A 19,701-nucleotide genomic window follows, 5' to 3' on the forward strand; every position below is an offset into this window, starting at 1 on the left:
CTTCCACTATGGTTCTCTAGCTCAACTTGGGCTCAGAGAAATGAAGTCAGCTACCATGGACTGAACCTCTGAAACTGTGAAAATGAACTTTTCCTCCTCTAAATTGTGCTTGTCAGGTTTTCTGGTCACAGCAAATGGAAAGCTGGCTAACACACCAAGTTTACCATTCTCTTACATTCAAGACAGCACATCGTTTTGGGTAAGTCTTCTCAGAACCCTGACAATTCTGAAACAGGGATTTGTGTAGCCGTGATTTGTAAAGTAAGTCTTGCAGGAAAGTAATAAGTTTAGCAGAATGGGAACACAAAAGAAGCCAAGTAAAATATCAACCTGCTTTCACAGGAATGTCAAATTCTCTGTAATGTAAAATTTGCCTCAGTATTGTCCTGAGGAGGGAAAAGACCTGGGCTTTCATATTTTTGCATCAGTAAGTAAATAATTGACCAAGGGCTGGAAGCATGAGAGGTACATAATCTCCCAGGGATTTTCAGTTCCTTTGCTTTATGTCTTCAGGCAAAACAGCTTCAGGTATTTTTTCATAAGTCTTAGGTATAGGCCAGCAACTGGCAGAAGGCTGCTTAGGAATGATAAAAGGAAGCCAAAGAGATGTAGGCAGAACATAGAGAATGTGCCAGCTCTACAAATATAAAAAATACAATGAAGGAAAGTAATAATATTTTGGAAAAAAAATTTGAATCTGTCCAAATTTACTTTTAAAAGCAAGTCACTGAGAGGTATCAGCACATAGCAGATGGCATCCTCCTTTTGTTGGCCATATCTTTTGGGTCACAGCAACATGGTTTCTAGCTAATTAGTTTAGATACTTGTTCAATTTATTTTAGAATAATAACATAGCATGCCTGCCTTAATTCAAGCTGATTTTCCCTATGTTTTGATTGCACTTCAAGTTAGTACAAGTAATAATGATGTAAGCAAGGCTGAGAAATATCATGGGTTCATTAACCTTCTCAGGTCAGTGAGACTTCTAAACACAGTGGGCAGAGTTAACTTCCGACCATATGGGACTATCTGAGGTTACCTAGAAGGAAAAAGTCAAGTCGAGTGGACTTTTCTTACTGATTTCCTAATTTCAGAGCTTACAAATGGACTCTTAGTGCCACTCCTACTCTCTGAAAAGACTTTTCCTGACATTCTTAAATCACAGAGAAGGCAGGCCAAGGGCAAGCTATGAAGGAAGGCATGAAGTGGTAAAGTTGAGATGTGGTAGCCAGTGTCTCTTGTCTTAGTCTCTTTTTGCCCCCTCTGGGACTCTTTTGAGTCTATTGCCTCTGTGGTTTCTCATTTCTACAAAGAAGAAGAAAACTAGTACTGAGTGTTCCCTGTATCTACTATAATCTCTGTGATTCTGGGTACAAAATGAAAAAGTAGATGCACCCGCTAATCTCTGCAGTCAGGGTTGACGTAGGCTGTGTCAGATGTGATAGTCATACTTTGGTCACTGTAAAAGTTATAATCCTGTCTGGAGATAACTTTTCTGGCCCAATTTGTGGAACATAGTACCAGGCTCCCCGAGAACTTTCTTCCCTTTTGGAAGGAAAAGAGTGAGGCGGAGGAGAAAATGAGTAAGAATGAGCATTTTAAGGTTAAGAAATAAAGCAGCCTGAAAGAATTTTGTGGAACAAATTAGAGGGGCCAACTCTCTAAAGAAATGAACTGATAGTGAAGTTTGAGCATTTGCAGATACAAAAAAGAAGACTACTCTCAAAATAGTAATGAGGGCTTTTAAATAAGAAAGAGTCAAATCCCAGTGTAGGTGGCCTGATAAAAACCATCAGGGCAATAGAAGAGTACATAGAATTACTCCAGATTGGAGCAGTACAGATACCATATGACCTCATCCAAACTGGCTAAGGGGATCTCACAAGCTTCTTAGTAAAACATAACTAAAAGTCTACTGCAGAACCATTTTATTTTAATATAGCAAACTCCCCATATTATATATATATATATATATATATATATATATATGTATTTAGTTATGAAGAAGTATGTTTGTGTGTGTGTGTGTGTTATTACTATTTTCATCCACCTGGTTCAGTTGGGGCTAACAGTGTGTGTGTGTGTGTGTGTGTGTGTGTGTGTGCGCACACACACACATATCTATATATATCTATATATATATATAGATATATATATATATAGATATATATATATATACACTGCAAGAGATTTTTGTGGAAAGAGATATTATTATCCAGAACAGAGCATCATAGGTACCTTTTTAAAAAATTATTTTTATTTTGAGAAAGGGTCTCACTAAGTTGTTTAGGGTCTCACTAAGTTGCTAAGGCTGGCCTCGAGCTTGAAATCCTCCTGCCTCAGCCTCCTGAGTCTCTGGGATTACAGGCTTATGACACTGCACCTGGCTGTAAACATCTTAATTCTATTCTCAATAAGTGCCCATACCCACATATCCAGGAAAATGTATGTTCAGAAATAAAATGAAAAGAAGTAATACTCTTTGGGATTGGCTCCAAATTCCCATGAAGAGCTCAAGTGGGCTGAGCTAGCCTTGACCATTCACTTCTTTCAGCTTGGTTTATTGGGCCTCAGCAGCCTAGAGCCAAGGTTGAGTGGAAGACCCGTTTGCTTTCTTTGCTTTTACTCCAATCTAAATTTTGAATGTCAGCACTCCTTGAATCAAGGAAAGCACACCATCTAACAGCAAGCACTGGAAGAAGAAAGCACAGAAAACCATGATAATATTTGGCTCAAGACAGAGGGCAGAAATGGTTGGATTCCCATCCCCTGTGTTTTGGGGGTTGGCTGGGAAGGGAACTCAAGGGAGCTCCCTTGGCTCTTCTTGTGCAGCTGGTGGAAGAACTAGCCAGGGTTATGCAACATGCACCAGATAAAAGCCTGGCTCAGTTATATGAGCCCAGAAATATAAAATGTCTGAAAATTGTTGTCTTCCTATAAAACTAAACAAAATGAGTCCCTTCTCTTAATCAAGAACATCCTTTGTTCCCACTGAGAAATGAAAAGTCCCTTAAATTGATCTTACTCTTAAATAATTCCTGAAGAAATATTAAAATTCTAAAATAGTACAGCAACATCTATTTTCTTTTTGCCTCCTTTCCTGCTGTTGGAACTGGCATTTATGACTTCCAAAGTTTTGCATGTCAACTCCAGATTTATCAGGCTTCTTAAACTGATTTTTCTCAGTAGCTTTCCCTCTTCTTCAGGTATAGTTCCCACTTATTACTATTTTCATCCACCTAGTTCAGTGGGGGCTAATAGTCAATGGTTCATGGATAGAAATATTACCCAACCTGGGTAAACCAGGGTCCCTTTCCAGGAATTGAATCTTTTCTTGGTCAGGAACTGTGGCATGTGGCCTTTAATTAGTTAGTCAGAAGGCATCCCACATATTCACCATATTGGGAAATCCAAGAAAATAGAGTTGACACCATCTCATCTTCCAAAGAAACAGAGATGAAAAACTGTTAGTATTACCATATTTAGAAGATTCCTTCAGTTTCTGGCTTATCCTTGAGGTTATTTCAATACCTGTTCTCCAAAAGTCTTGGATGCTTGGTAATTTTCTAAATTCTGAACATTGACTTTCTTTTTTTTTTTTTTTTTTGGTTTAGTTCATTTAAGGTGGGTTTCTCTCATATATATCTAACAAAATCCTAATATACCAAGATTTTCATTTGTCCCATGATTCCTATTGTGACAACAGTTCTAGTTGGTGTTTCAGCTTCAAGCATCATATTGGGAACATTATTTGATGAGCCTGAGCCAGGGAGAGGACACTTTTTGTTTAGATTGGGTTACTGTGTGTGGTCTAGAGCAGGACTGGCCAGAAGTTGTAGACTTTGCTTTCTCTACTTAAATCCATCCCTTAATTTTTACCACATGGGAGAGTACTAGTTACCTATTCTAGATTCCTTTCTTCTTTCCTTCCTTGTAATAGAAATCCTATAAAGTTTCTAATCTTTCTTGCATTTACAGATGGCCATATAGTGAAGTTTTGGTCAATGAGATGTAAAATACAGTGTTTTCTACCCCTCCTACCCTTTACAAGTTTTCTAAATTCTCTTTAATGGTCAGTTGGCAATATGTTCTTTTCCCCCTTTCTTCTTCAAGTCCTCCTCTTTTCAGCTGACTTCCATGCAATCCAGGTAGAACTTCACCAGGTTTCTTAAACCATGAAGTGGAAGTCATGAGCTGAGGTTGATGGAACTGGGTTTATGAAGTCATGGATCCCTATACCAACCCTGGAACAGAATGCATATGCTCAGGCCTCCTCCTCCTCCTCCTCTTCTTCTTCTATTTCTCCTTCTTCTTCAGTCATGTGGTAAAGATAAACTTCTATTTGGTTTAAGTAACTAGTATATTGCTATTATATGCAGCCAAACTAATTCTAAGTGCTGAACCATTCCAAGCAAAGAAAAAATTTCCTTAAGATCATATCCAGGGGGTGAGAGAAGAATGGAAGAGCTTTAGATTATGTAGAGGGCAATGAGAGGGGAGGAAGGGGCGGGGGTATGAAAGATGGTGGAATGAGACAGACATCATTACCCCCCATGTACATGTATGATTACACAAATGGTATGAATCTACATCATGCACAACCATAGAAACGAAAAGTTGTACCCCATTTGTGTGTAATGAATCAAAATGCAGTCTGTAAAAATAAAAGAAAATAAATTTTAAAAAAATCATATCCAATGGTAAGAAGACCAAGGACATAGTAACAAAGGCCATCGGTGAACAGATTCCATCCACTAGGATTGTGGCCAAATACAGTGTGCTGTCTTGTACAAAATTAGACTATATTTTGGGAGAGAATTTAAGGTAGGATTATGAAAGAAGTTTGAATTCTCCCTAGGGGGTAACACATTTATATTTCTGTGTAGTAGAAAGTATAGAATTCTCATTTCGTGAATAGATTTAGTCATCTTAATAAATGTTAATACCTTAATAATGTCAACTCTCCACACAGAGTCATCTTCTAAAAATTTCATCTGAACAATATCACTACTCTGCTAAAATGCCCTTCAGTGGTTGAAAGCTCTTAACACATATCAGTGACTATTGTATCTGTTTCCTTATCTGTTTTGAGTTTGTGTTTGGTTGTTTTATTCTTTGCCATAACTATAAGCTCTGCAAAGGCTGAGACCATGACTAGACCAACATCTAGCACTGGGCCTGGTGGTAGTTGTTAGTCAACCTGTATTTGTTAAGTAAATGACAAGGAGATGAAGGAAGGAAAAAGTCATGAATCTGAGAAACTTTCAAATAGCACTGTTTTATAATGGCATCTAGAAGGATGTGATTATATTAGTCAAGATTCTAGTGTATGAAAATGATTATACCAAGGAGTACTTCTTGAAAAATCTTTTAATTGTTCTATTTGTGGGTGGTGGGCTACATACAGGAGGTAGTGACCATGACCTTGTATAACTCCCATCCCTTGAGTGTGGGCAAAACTGTTAATATGATGAGCTATCATTCTTATGATTAGGCTATTTTATTGGTTGTCTGACTAATCTCAAATTGGAGATCATTCTCAGTGAACTTGATCCATTCAAGCAAAAATTGTTTTTTCTTTTTGTACCAGGGATTGATCCCAGGGGCACTTAACCACTGAGCCACATCCCCAGAGATTTTTTATATTTCATTTAGAGACAGGGTCTTGCTGAGTTGCTTATGACCTCACTAAATTACTGAGGCTGGCTTTGCATTCACAATCCTCCTGTCTCAGTCTCCTAAGCCACTGGGATTACAGGCATGTGCCATCATGCCCAACTTCAGGTAAACTCTTAAAATAAATAAGTAGCATCAGCAGACACTTTTGCTAGCCTGGAGAAAGCAGACATCTAGGCTGTGAGCTGCCTATCGGAACCACATTGTAAGGAATTATAGGTAGTCTCTAGGAACTGAAAATGGTCACCAGCCAATAGAAAGAAAATAGGGATTTTAATCAAACAACTGCAAAGAACTGAATTTTTCCAAAACTCTTTGAAAAATCCTGAGCTCCAACTGAAGAGGGAGGTCAAAATCCTAATTTCAGATTTGAGAAAGTTTGAGCAGAACACCCAGCAAAGCCATCCCCAGATTCCTGATCCACAAAGAATTCAATGGTTTTGAGCATTTATTTGTGGAGATATTGACTTTGCAGCAGTAGAAAATAAATACAAACACTTTCATGTACATTATCTTATTTTTACATAAATACAGAGATTTATGTTTTATCTCAGTGTTTACAGATAATTAAACTGAGTTTTGAAAGGTTAGACACCACCAAAATTCTTTCAAATAGTAAGCACACAGAAAAGAGAGACCATACGAGAGTAGAAAAACCTATGTTGTGTGCTCAGTGGATGGAGGATTCTAAAAACTGAGGCTTCAGTCACTTGCACGAGTGGTTGTAACTCCTTCCATCCAGCCCACTGTGTTGAGTGGGTGCCTTAACTGTAATCAAAATATGATAATCTAGGCTAAAATGCCCAGCTTTTATTTGCCTGGAGATCTCTGTGGGTGATTTTTAGGCAATTTATTGTGCCCTGTCTCCCTCACTCATTTTCATTTTTCCATTATTTTATTGGATTACCTTCTTATTGAAATCTCTCTCAAATCCCATGTGGCATGAAATATAGGAAAGAAGGGAGAAGGAAAGAATGGAAAGAGGGATGAAGGAATGGAGGGAGGGAAGAAGGAAGGAAGGGGGAGGGAGGGAAGAAGGAAGGAAGGAAGGAAAAGGGATGAAAGAAAGGAAAAGAATGGCAAGAACTACACAATGATGCCTTATGGCCAAGGAAGCAATGCCTGTGAGAGGTTAAGTAACTTGCTCAAAGTCACTCAGTTTGCAAGTTATAAAGCATAGTCTCCAAGTCTCCTGACTTTAAGCTCCTCCTCCTCTTCTTCCTCCCTCCCCATCCCTCCTTCTTTTTCCCCAGACTGATATAAACATTTGATTCTCCTGATCCTAGGGCTTTCTATTTCGAAATCAGTGTGTATATTTTGTTCAGGCAAATAACAAGGCAAGCACCTACTCTACCTGCTCACAATGAAAGACTCATCCATGTCCCCTGTTAGCAGTTAGACCACAGAGTAGATTTGGAGGCGTGTTTTTGTTTTTGTTTTTTGCATTGCTAATAGGAAGAGGCTGATAGAAACAGAACACGATGAATTTGGATGAGCTTTAATCTACGCATGTTCCAGAAGTCATGTGTTTTACCCAGGAAAAACAAAAAACAAAAAACAAAAAAAAAATCCAATGCCTTGAAAATTTAATGGACCACAGAGAAACCAAGAAAAAAAAATAATACATGAAAAGAGAAGACAGCAAACAAAGCAAAAGAAGAAGGAAGAGGAAAAGGAGGATTATAAATCAAAACCAAAGAATAATAGATTTTTCAAAAATAAATCTTAAAGTGCACTCTGGTATTTGTATTGTATTTTTGCAAGTCCTGAAGAGTCCCTTTTGTGGCTCATGTGTTGTGGATGTAGTTGGGATTGAACTATTCTTTAAACCATATGGAATGTCAGAGTATCTGGAACACACTGATCCATCTGGCTTGTCATTATTTCATTGTACAGTTTGAGATGAGAAAACTTGGTTCAGATTATTTTTTTCTCCAGGGATCAATATATTTTATAAAAAAGCTTTATATACAATAACAATTTCTATTCTTTGAGGAGAAAGGTCAAACTCAATGAGAAAGAAAGAATTCTAAGATCTCACCCAGTCTTCCTAGTCACAGTTAATGGCTACTCCACCCTTCCAATTGTTCAGAGCAGCACATTAGAGACATCACAAACTCTTCTTCTTTTCCAACCCACTTATAACATAGGAGCAAATCTGGTTATCTCTATTTTCAAATAGTTCCAGAATCTGACCCACTATCATTAGTTTATTGCTTCTAACATTTCTAAGACATCAACTTTTCTTGGCTGCTTCCTTTATGATTTGTCTCCAAAAATCTATTCTTAACCTAGATGCTAGGGTGATTCTGTTAAAATCCCAAACACACTCTATCACTCCTCTTGATTTAAAATTGCCACAGAACCTGGGGTCTTATAACCGCAATCCCTTATATTATCATGGTCACTGGATGTGAGGTGAGGTTTCACTGAGCCTGCAAAACAGGCAGGATCTAAATAACTAAAAATATGCTTGTCTGGGTTATTTTAAAATAATTGGATGTATAAGAATGTGAGTTTGGTGCTGGCAAACTTTTGAGCTAACAGGTCTCAGCTTATAGTAAAGGAATAAACTAAGAACTAAGACACAGGTCATTTTTGGCTCATTTATATAACAGATATCATGAGTTTTATTTTTTCCAGTTATAAAGTCTTTTGTTTGAATTTCAACTTTGGTACTTCTATTAATTTTTTAATCTTAGATGTTGTAATATGCCCCTATTTTATTTGTAATTTAAGATTATTGAAGGATTAATTTAAAAAGTTGTTTTGTCGCATAGTAAGTAGTTAATAAATGGGAGTTTTGCTAATTTTTTTTTTAAGTTGGAAGTAACGGAGAACATTACAATTTCAATTGGATGGCGACCTAGCAGTGGTGTGATAATGAGTATGGCGCCAATGCATTTGGCAGACAGAGTGAGGAATCTTTTGTAGAAAACTAGGGAAAGCCAAGCATACAACAGTGATCACAGAATAATAATAATAATGAAAGAATAGGTTTAAGAAGTACGGGAAAGATGGACAGGATCCATCAGTGGGTTGAAAATAGTTTCTGGCTTGCAAGATGGTTGAGAAGAGCATTGTTGGCCAAGATAGAAAAAAGAGGAGATGGGTAAATATAAAGGAGGAGGAAGGTGGTGAGTTCAATTTGAGACAACATAGTTTTTAAAAAAATTTTTTTAGTTGTAGATAGACACAATACTTTTATTTTATTTATTATTTTTATGTGGTGCTGAGGATTGAACCCAGTACCTCACACATGCTAGGCTAGCACTCTACCACTGAGCTACAACTTCAGGTGGGGACAACAAAGTTTTGAAAAGCAATAAGACATTCATGTCAAGAAGTTTTTTTTTTTTTTTTTTCTATTATCCATTAGTTATGAGGATCTAGGGAGGAAACTGGTGTATTAATGTTAAATGTAGTTAAAATCCTATAAATGAATGAGATTTCCTCTATGGGAGATAAAGGAGGCAAATGAAGAATAAGTTATGCCATAGAAATCATATGAGGAAAGAATTTCAAGACAAAAGATGATAAACAACACGGCGAGCAGTAGCAAGGTCATGTAAGGTTAAGGACTGAAACATGTCTGTTGTTTTTAGCGACTAGTGACACATGTATAATAGAGGCGAAAAATCACAGATTCAATAGTTGAGACAGTAGCAGGAAATGAGGAGGAGGAGGCAAATACATGTCTCTCTTTGAAGAAATACGATTTAAGGGGAAAGGAAAAGTAAGGTGTTCACTAAAAGGAGCCAAAGAGACAAGATGGGAGATGGTGAAGGAAAGGAGATTGGCTGGATTTAACTAAGGTTCCCAAAGCAGTGGAAAGATATGACTCAAAGAACAGATGGAAAGATTAACATTTGCAACACAGGAAACCATTTAGCTAAAATAGAGAACCTCTGACTATATTTACATCTATTTGTGTTGTGGGGAGAGACCAGAAGTAGAGAACTGTTCTTACAAAATGGTCTGTATTTTCTCTCTGAAGTAGAGTTCATATTCTGAGAGTGATGGAGAAAATCCGAGTAGTGAAGGTTTGAAAATATTATTGTGGGAAATGAGAGAGGAAGCGGACTTAGGGTAGTTAGAAATTTTACTGTGTAGTGCTAATAGCTCAACTGATGTGGGAGACCGTGAATTTGTAGTGGCATCAATCCATGCGGTTGTGGCTTTTGTTTTCAGCAGTGTTTTGGCAGCTAGATATATGACTGTAAAGGGAGTGAGTGGTCAATGCGGGGTCTGAGTTTTGCTAATTCAGTGCAGAAGATGGACAAAGGACAAATAGACAGATGGTATTGGCAAGAGAAGTTTAAAGTCATAAATCAGGGCCGGGGCTAATCTTAGTGGTAGAGCACTTGCCTAGCATTTACAAGGTCCTGGGTTCAATCCCCATCACTGCAAGAATAAATAAACAAACACAAACAAACAAAAATGTAATAAATCATGAGATGTATATGTTCTAAGGTTGATAATGATCATTTCGTTTCTAATCTGAGTAAGGAACGATACTATGTTTTATATCGTTTAGCTCTTATTTTTCACATCCAGTATGTGGTGTGAATGTTACTACTATTTACAAATGAGGAAAATGAAGCACAGATAAATAATTTAGTGAAGGCAGTAGAAGGATGAGATTAAGAAAAATTGAAGGAACAAGGACTAGAGTTCTTAATGAGGTTGAAGAATATCATTCGTAAACCCAAAGGTTGAGGGGAAAGAAAATATAGGAGATTGTGGACAAAATGTTAGAAAATATGAATCCAGTTATAAAAAATTATAAAACTGGAGCTGGTCAAATTCTGGATGTGGTTCAGTCTGGAGCATCTATGTAGAGATAAATAAGCAGTAAGGATGGAGTGTGGGGCTTTCTGCCTGTGCAGTCATGAAGACAGATCACAGCCCTGCAAAGCTGACTATGTGATTGATCTGCTGAAGTTTTTGACAAGAGTTGGGGACAGGGAGGGTCAGTAGGGAGTGAGAAAATAGACATGGCTCTTATGTGTAAAGCGTGATTTTACAAGATGTCCTGAGTTTCAAAGAGAAGTTAAGATTTTTAAAAAGTATCATAAAATTTCATTCTTCTGGTTCTTCTCTAGGCACATCCCTCTCATCCTTTTGTCACTTCTAGCCTGGTTTCTCTAGTCCTCCTTTCCATCTCTCTTCCAATCTCATGGCTAGAGTTAAACACAAAACCTCTAAATTGGTCTGTCCATTCCTTGATTTAGCTGAAATTTGAATAAATCTCTCAAACATAGTGGTGGCCTGTGACAATCCCCCTGATGTGCTGAGATTCATGGGCCTCAGCTGTCCCCATTGAGCTTAGGGGCAAACATGAGCAGACAGTGGTTTGAGGACACCAGTGAATGATTGCTGTTTAAGTTTCCAAACTAACTGGTAAAGATTTTAATATGGTGATTCTAAAGAAATTCTAGCTCAGCAATGAAGACACTTAGATTGGCTAGTACTGATGACCAGACCTTGAGGAAGAAAAGTAGTGGCCCCCAGGAATGACATGCTACCCACCCCATCACTGTTTGGTTAGCTCCTTTAGGTACTGAGTAGGCATCTTTACTTTTCTTAAGGTTGTGATCAACTAAAACCTCCATGGGTTAATTTTTTTCCCCCATGTCAATTGTTATGAATTTCCTTGTTCTTGGGTAGTTTGCTGTACTTTAATATAGACTGTGCTTTTATCACTGATTTCATCATTTTGATCCAAGTCTGTCATTCCAGCCCATTGACTACTTTGCCCAGTCAATGTTTTCATCCAAACTATCGGTTATTTCTCTCAGATTGCCTTGGCTTTTTAAAATTTGGCTAGGTGTACTTTCATTAGCTTCATCTAGCTGTTGAGATGAATGACAGAGCAGGATGAAGTACATAGACTCTGGTGATTGATTATAGCACTTGCAGGTTGACAGCGATAATTTATAATATTCCTTACATAGTGTTGTTCAATAAACTACGCAGCCATCTAATCATAGTCGTGTCTATAAATCTTACTCATAAATATATCCAGAGAAACTGTCAAATCCTTTGTTAAATTCAAAACACATTCTATGAGGGTTTCCTAATTTATTACTTAAAATAGTCTAAACAAGGACAACAAAACACAACAGGAAAATAACATCATTAAGGCACAGCCTGGTGTCTGAGAGTTGTGGTGATCCCAGATACTATAGTCTCTCTCTCTCTTTCTCTTTCTCTCTCTCTCTCTCTCTCTCTCTCTTTCTGTACAGTCTCTCCTACTGGTAAAGTCTGGTTTTCCAGTAACTATCAATAGTTTCGTTTCATTTATAGAATTTTTGTCACATGTCAACACACAACTTCAGATTGTCTATCTTCAGAATCTGTATTTGTTTCTCAGATCAGACCCAACTATTTAGGCAAAAGAAAATATATTTCAAAAATAATTTTTTAAAATGACCATGCTAAATATAATTGTGTTTTTCCTTCAAAAGGATGTATAATAGATATGAGAAAATTGCTTTATTTTTCTGGTTTTATATCTGATTTTGTAATGTAGAATCCAAGTTGAAAGCAAGCACTTCTCCTTTTTTGACTTAGGAGGAGATTTGAAGATGTGTGTTTTTATTGATCTGAATTTCCACTGGGCAGAGAACTAGAATTCTATATTTATCATTGGATCCATACTGTAAGCATTATATTATGTTTCTAATTTTAGACATAAAAGGACAAGTTAATGGAGAAAATTTAGCCCTATTTTTGCTGAATATACTAAGCATAAGATGGTTTCTATCAGCAACTAAATACATTAATAAAGCATTTCATTTTTAATTGAATAACTGAAACCATGCCAATATGTGAAAGACAAGATATAAACTATCACAAAATATAACAGGTTGCATTAAATAGGGTTACATATAGTGGGCTGCTTATGCATGTGTTTGAAAATAAAAAAGCAAATATGAGACAAAATTATGCTTTATATAAAAATATAATTAACAGATTTAAGTTTAGTTAAATTGTTTTTATTAAGTTTCTCTTCTAAGTGATGATTTAAATTCATGATTCAAACACTGGATTGCAACTTTATTTATAATACATTGTTAAATTGATATTAATATAATATTTCACATTTTATAGTATTTTATACTTCAGAATATTACATCTACTTTATTTTGTTTATGCATGATTTATTTATCAAGTAATATACAAGAAATAGAAATCAACATAGTACATATAAATTTTTAGGAAAGTTCTGTGTAAGCAAGGTTGCCTAAAAGTCAAGACTTGATAAGGAAGGCAGCAATACAGATTGGTTTTAGATTGAAAATCAGTTAAGTTGATATAGCATTACTGGTTGCATTTATATAGAAAAAGAGTCAAATAAAGGAGAGGGCAAAAATTATTTTGCTGAGAATTATGAAGTGATATGGAGAGTTGAAAGAATTGGAAGGATGTGTTCGTGGAACAGGTTTGAATGGAAATACTGCTAACATTGACGTTTGCCACCATGGCTAATATTTTCAGTTGAGCTTTTAGTTTTATCATAGGTTAGTGTAATTCTAATCCTTGTCTGTTAAGCTAGGAAATTTTATTACTTTTTCTCCTATGCCTAGCAGGATGACATGCTCTAGTCTAATTTCTTCCTTCATAAAGCAAACCCAAGTAAATCATACTTTGACTCTGTAGGCCATTCCTGGCAATTCCTTGATCATTCATATCCTTTGTGCCTACATCCCACATTTGTGATTCCCGACACACCAAGACCTGGATTCTTTACTCAAGACTTTGTTAAACAAGTTGTTAAAGAACACCATATCAGCAAATCCAGGGACATGTCAGTCTTTAGATTGACTTTTTTTGTGAGCTTTGGTGTTAATTATACCTCCAAAATTTCTATATTATCACTTTTTTAGATCTTGACTTGTTTACTTCTTATTTCATCTTTGCCATTTTTCCTCTAGTTTCTTTTTTCTCCACTCACTTTCTAAATATTGCTCATTGCATGGAACATTTTTCCTTTTCTTTCACTGTATTCTTGGGTTACTCACTCATACTTATTAAATGATTATTCCTAAATCAATATCTCCACCTTTCCTACATTTTAACCAGAGACAGGGCTATATTCCATTCATCACCATTGACTTCTTTCCTATACCTGGGAATCTATAAAGCAAACAATGATCTTAATCTTGATTGTAGATGATGCTCTACCTAGTGATGCTGCTCTCCTCAGACACACCAGAGGGAAACATGTGATTCCATTTGCTCACTTACGTTCTCCTACTGTTCATCACATTTTGTGGCCACTACCTTCAAATGACCTCTGGTATCTATTCCCTCCTCTCTACCTTTCTCTGAATTGATTTGGACTCTTATTTTGGAGTTGACTAATATAATTTTATACTCCAATATTTAAACATGCTCTTCATCAGCATCTTCTTTTCTTCCTTCTTAACAAAACCCATCCTTTCATTTCCACCAAAGGTAATTTGTAAGGCAAATTGAATCATTTCATTGCTCTTTATAAATCTTTAAGGGATTCATCACTGTTTTCAAGATAAAGTCCAGAATTTTCCCATGGTACATAAAGCCATTTGTCATCTGTTCCCTGCCCACACACCTCCTAAATCTCTTGCCAGAGAACACAAAATCTGCTAGTAATTCAACAAACTGCATATTCTCTTTTATGTCAGTCTCTTCTCATGACTTGTGATACACAACCCAGCATTCTTTTCCTGGCAAAGAAATACTCACTGGCAAAGAAATATTCCAACGTGAGGAATTAGTTCAGGTTCCTGGATACACATCCTCTCTTGCCCTGACAACCAAGACCGAGTGGCCTCATTCCTCTTGATTCTGCACCTCTTGATTCAGGCACATACTTAGGTAAAAACACTTTAATAGCATTTGGGTATTACTATATATTTCTTCCATAAGGCAGTTTCAAAGGTAAGGATTTTCCAAATATATAAAGAACTCAAACAATTTAACACCCGAAGAACAAGTAACCCAGTCAATAAGCAGCAAAATGAGCTGAATACACATATTTCAGAAAAAGTATAAATAGCCAATAAATATATGACAAATTCTCAGCATGTTTAGCCATCAGGAAAATGCAAATCAAAACTGCATTGAGATTCCATCTCATGCTAGTCAGAATGGTTATTACTAAGAAAATAAAAAATTAAAAATGTTGGCAAGGATGCAGGGAAAAAGTACTAATATACTGTTAGTGCTACAGCCACTATGGAAAACAGTATGAAGTTTCCTAAAAAAAACTAGAAGTAGAACTGCCATGTGATCCAGCTGTACCACACCTGGGTATATGCCTGAAGGAATGAAAATCAGCATACAATAGAAATAACTATGTACCCATGTTTTCAGCACTATTTATAATAGCAGAATTATAGAATCAGCTTAGATGCCCATCAACAATTAACTGGATAGAGATGTTGTTATACACAATGTAGTATTATTTAGCCAGAAAGAAAAATGAAATTTTGTCATTTGCAGGAAAATTAATGGAACTGGAGATCATCATGTTATACTAAGTAAACCAGGGTCAGAAAGACAAGTATCGTGTATTTTCTTTCACAGGTGAAATCTAGGGGGTGGGAGAGATGACATGCAAGTAGAAGGGGGACTATAAGGGAAGGAGAAGAGGGACAGAGGGAGGAGAAAAGGAGGTAAGAGAGAGTAATAGGAAAGGCAGATATGATCAAAGCATGTTATGTGCATGTATGAAAATGTCACAATGAAAATCATTATTTTGTACAATTAATATGTGCTAATAATTATAATAAAAATGAAAAAGGTAAGGATTTTTGTCTTGTGAATTTACATTAGCAGGTTGAAGCATGTTGCCTGGCAAACAGTAGATATACTGAAAATACTCATTGAGAAAATTGAATGTATGGAAAAATTATTTACTGAAGGCAACATATAAGTGTGTGTGTGTATGTGTGTGTGTGTATCTGCTTCAGATTGACTTGAAAATTCTATTTTAAACCAAGAATGTACAAAATCTAGCAACAATTTACAAGCAGCCATCACAAGTATGGCATGCCACACATTTCCTTTAATCCTTGTTGAAATTCTACATAGTCTGTAATAATATATTAATTTTATGTGTGAAGATACTGAGAATCAAAGAGTTTAAATGATTTTTCCAAGGTTGTACAGTCAATAGTAGAGAGATTTCCTGTCACCAAAACAGTGATAAGGCAACTCCAGATTTATTTTCTAGTATTCCCTAAATATTCCCTCAGCTAGTTCATCTTGACTGCGTCTTCCGAAGTGTGTTGGTTGTGTCAGGATAACAGGGCAGGCTGCTCAGGAGAAAAACAGGAACAGAAGAGCAGGACTCACTGTAGGGGCTGAGTGGAAGAGGGCTGGTGGAAGAGATGGATTGGTATTCTTCTCCCTCCCTTTCTGTTGAATGGAGTGTTTATTTGTGGCTGATTATGTTTTATTTTGTTTCATTTGGAAACTTGGAGAATCAAAAGAAAATGCTCTTTGTAAACCTTAAAATATGAATCGACTTTTGTTTTCATTTGTTGAACGAAAGGAAATGATTAATCATGGAAGCTGAGGATGATTCTTTTAAGTTTATTACAACAAATAGCCTGAGTAAATTTGACCTTATTTCCAACCATTGCAATATCTGAAGAAAGGGAGTCTGGAATTTAGGACATCTTTATGCAGTCTGCCTACAACTGGTATTTGGTTAAGAAAAAAATGTTTGATAAAATTTTTAAAAGGGAATTTTGTTGAAGAAAACTAATTTTGCTAGTATAGTTTAGGCCATGTGAGAAACACAATAAATTTATGTCATTAGGAGCAGACTGAGTAGATGAAACCATATCTCACACATAACTTAACTATCTTCCTCTCCCAAACACACCTCTCTATGGAAAGAGAGATATGTATACTTTTAAACAACACTAATTTGAATGCAATTGTGTTTACATATTTATTTGACTAGATGAGAAATATTTACTATTCCACTATAGTTAAGTCCTCCCTCCCTCCCTTCCTTTCTTCCTTGCTTCCTTCCTTCCTTCCTTCCTTCCTTCCTTCCTTCCTTCATTCCTCTTTCTTATTCATATTATTATTCTTATTTTTCAGTACTGGGGATCCATCCTAGGGTGTTTTACCATTGAGCTAGATCCCCAACACTTTTTCTTTTTTATTTTGAGACAGTGTCTCTTAATTTGTTCAGGCTGTCCTCAAACTTGTGATCCTCCTGCCTCAGCCTCCCAAGTTGCTAGAATTATAGGTGTGTATCATCTTGCCTGGCAACATTATTTTTAAAAATCAAGATTTATGACCTGGGAACTAAAAACAAATGAGGGCATATAAATTTGGAGTCATTTATCTCATTCTTTGTTATTGCTATAGTTGTTGTAAATAAGGCAAAATGATTTTTAGGAGGTATTAGAATTTACCCAAACATTACATAAATTTCTAAAATTTTTGTTTCTTTGGCATTGAACCTACAGTGCTAACTATGTCACCTACAAAAATCTGATCAGAGTATTATATAAAACAAGCGAAGTGATTTCTTGGGCAAGGATCTGCATACCATTTCTTAAATTTACTAGGAGTGACTTGAGCATTCCATGTAATTATTTTGTACAGGATACACTTTCATAATGAAAGTTTTGTGTTTTCTAGTATAATACATTAGAAATTTTGGTTTCCTGAGGCAAAAAGAATGGATAGTTTTCTATCTAACAATAATTAGACCTTAGAATGAAACATTTTCATATCTAAATATCAGGCTTTGTAATTGAATGCTTATTATACAAACTTCATATAGTTGAAAATAAGAGAATTAAAGCATTTGCTAAGATTAGCCCAATTTGTGAGAAGAAATTGTGTACGGACAGTATTACATTCTTTGAGATTTTAAATTAAAATTAGTAAATCTTTGGTTTGTGTTTGGTTGATAGTGGAAAGCATTTCCCAAATTAAAAATGTGACATCCATACTTTATTAACAGTACTAAGAAAAGTTAGGACTTTCTCTCTCTACTCTGTGCAAAACTTTGCCTCCAGATGTTATTTCGTATTTATTTTGCAATGTTTATTATGACAGTCCAAGATGTTTATATTTTAAAGACACATTGGCCAGTTTATAGAGGGACAGCTTCTTCAAGTGAAGATAGTTTACTTTGGGTGTGAGTATGCTACACAGCACTAGAGAGTCTAGTTCCCTCCAGGGTGTTCTCTATTATTCCTCATTTCCTTTCTTTATGAGAACTCTGTTTTATTCTTTGTTTTTTCTTTTTTCTTTTTAATACTGTAGGGTTTTACATGATTTACCCTGTGAGAAATATCTGAGCTCCTGGAGCTGTTACCCTGCACAGGAAATGAAAGAAACACAGGATGGGTGATAGACCTTGGCACATTTGCTCATAAGTCTGGCTCCTTTCAAAGATGAGACTGGAATAGCTGGAGAATTTCTCAAGACATCCAGAATAGAGAGCACTTTATTGTATTTTGATAGACTCACTGGTGTTTCTCAAATAAGGCTCAGACCTGGCTAGTTGGAGACTAAAGAGGCAGTAGGTGATTGTGCTGTGGATGAAGGTTGTTGGGGGCCCCAAGTGCTAAAGATTCTGTTATCCCTTTAAAACACTGCAAAATAAGACAACATTAAAGTGCAAAACTTGTGGAAGTCAGCAAAGTTATCCTATTTTTCTATTATGATAGTTTCAATGCCATTTTGATAATATTGAACAGCATTTATTTCAAAATTTATTTTTTAATATAGAATAACTTTTTTCAAAAAAAGTTGTTTTTCCTTAACTTTTATTGAGTTCCTCAGAATGTGCTTAGGAAATCCAGTTTGTGGGAGGATAGGCTAGGAGCATTATAAAATAGAAGCTGGCACTGTGAGAGCTTGTGAAGACTGGGGAAAGCACTGAGTTTTGTTTTCCCTTAATACTAGAGTGACATCCTTAGAACCCTAATTGAAGCACTTACCGGTAAGGTTGTACTTGCAATTTAGAAAGCAATGAACTCTTTTCCTCCATTAAAAAATTATTGTTGTTCCCATGCTTTAAGAAGTTATTTGGGAACGGATTTGTTTTTTGATACTCTTCGCAATTGACTTTTAACTTAAAATATTGTTTAACATTTACTTAATATAACTTAACACTTACTAGTGTTTCAGGTGACACAGGAAAAACAGGATCATCTGCCACTTTTTCTTTGAGGATCTGAAATAATCTTATACCTCTGAAGAAGATTCATGTTAACACTTTGACAATCACTAGCTATTATAACTGATTTGATATTCCAAATGAAATGTGCCTCACAGGAATAGTTGATTTTACATTTTTAGTCATTTGAAACATTGCTGGAATAGCAGATCATGATTTTGATTTTGCTGACCAGTCCAGTATGTATTTCAGTCCTGATTATTGTTACAGATAAGGAAGTTTCTTGTAAATGGCTGATCAATCCACTCTTGGTCTATGTGAATTTACACATAACTATGTGTATTTTCACATTTTCTGGTTTATTTGGAGGGTATGGTGTAAAACTTACAAGGTTAAACATCTAAAAAAGCAGTAATACATTTTCGTTTCATTTTAACAGAATGGAAAACATCAGTATTTACTGTGGGTACTGGGTTTGATATATCAGTTATTACAGATTAACAAAGGCTTTTTACCTTCACCTAGAAACCTGATAGAAAATTTTAGAATATTATGTAGTCTATGTATATGAGGATATTCAAATCTAGTCTGATAGCTCTACTGGCATCTCAAATATTGTTACTAACTAGCTATACATTAAGGATGGCAGAATCTATGGCTTGATGGGTTGTTTATATAAATAACCTGATTAATGGGTGGGAAGTGCATCTACTGACTGGTTTTTTATTTGTGTTCCAAAGTGAGTACATTCAACTTGAAATAAGTGATGTTCTTACAGTGATTTCTCTATGTAACTTATTAATTTCTAATTATACTTTGTTAACTTTGTCTTAATTGATCTATTAATGAGTTGACAGAGCTTTGCAGGGAGTGGAGTG

Source organism: Sciurus carolinensis, chromosome 7, assembly GCF_902686445.1.
Source record: "Sciurus carolinensis chromosome 7, mSciCar1.2, whole genome shotgun sequence".
NCBI lineage: Eukaryota > Metazoa > Chordata > Mammalia > Rodentia > Sciuridae > Sciurus > Sciurus carolinensis.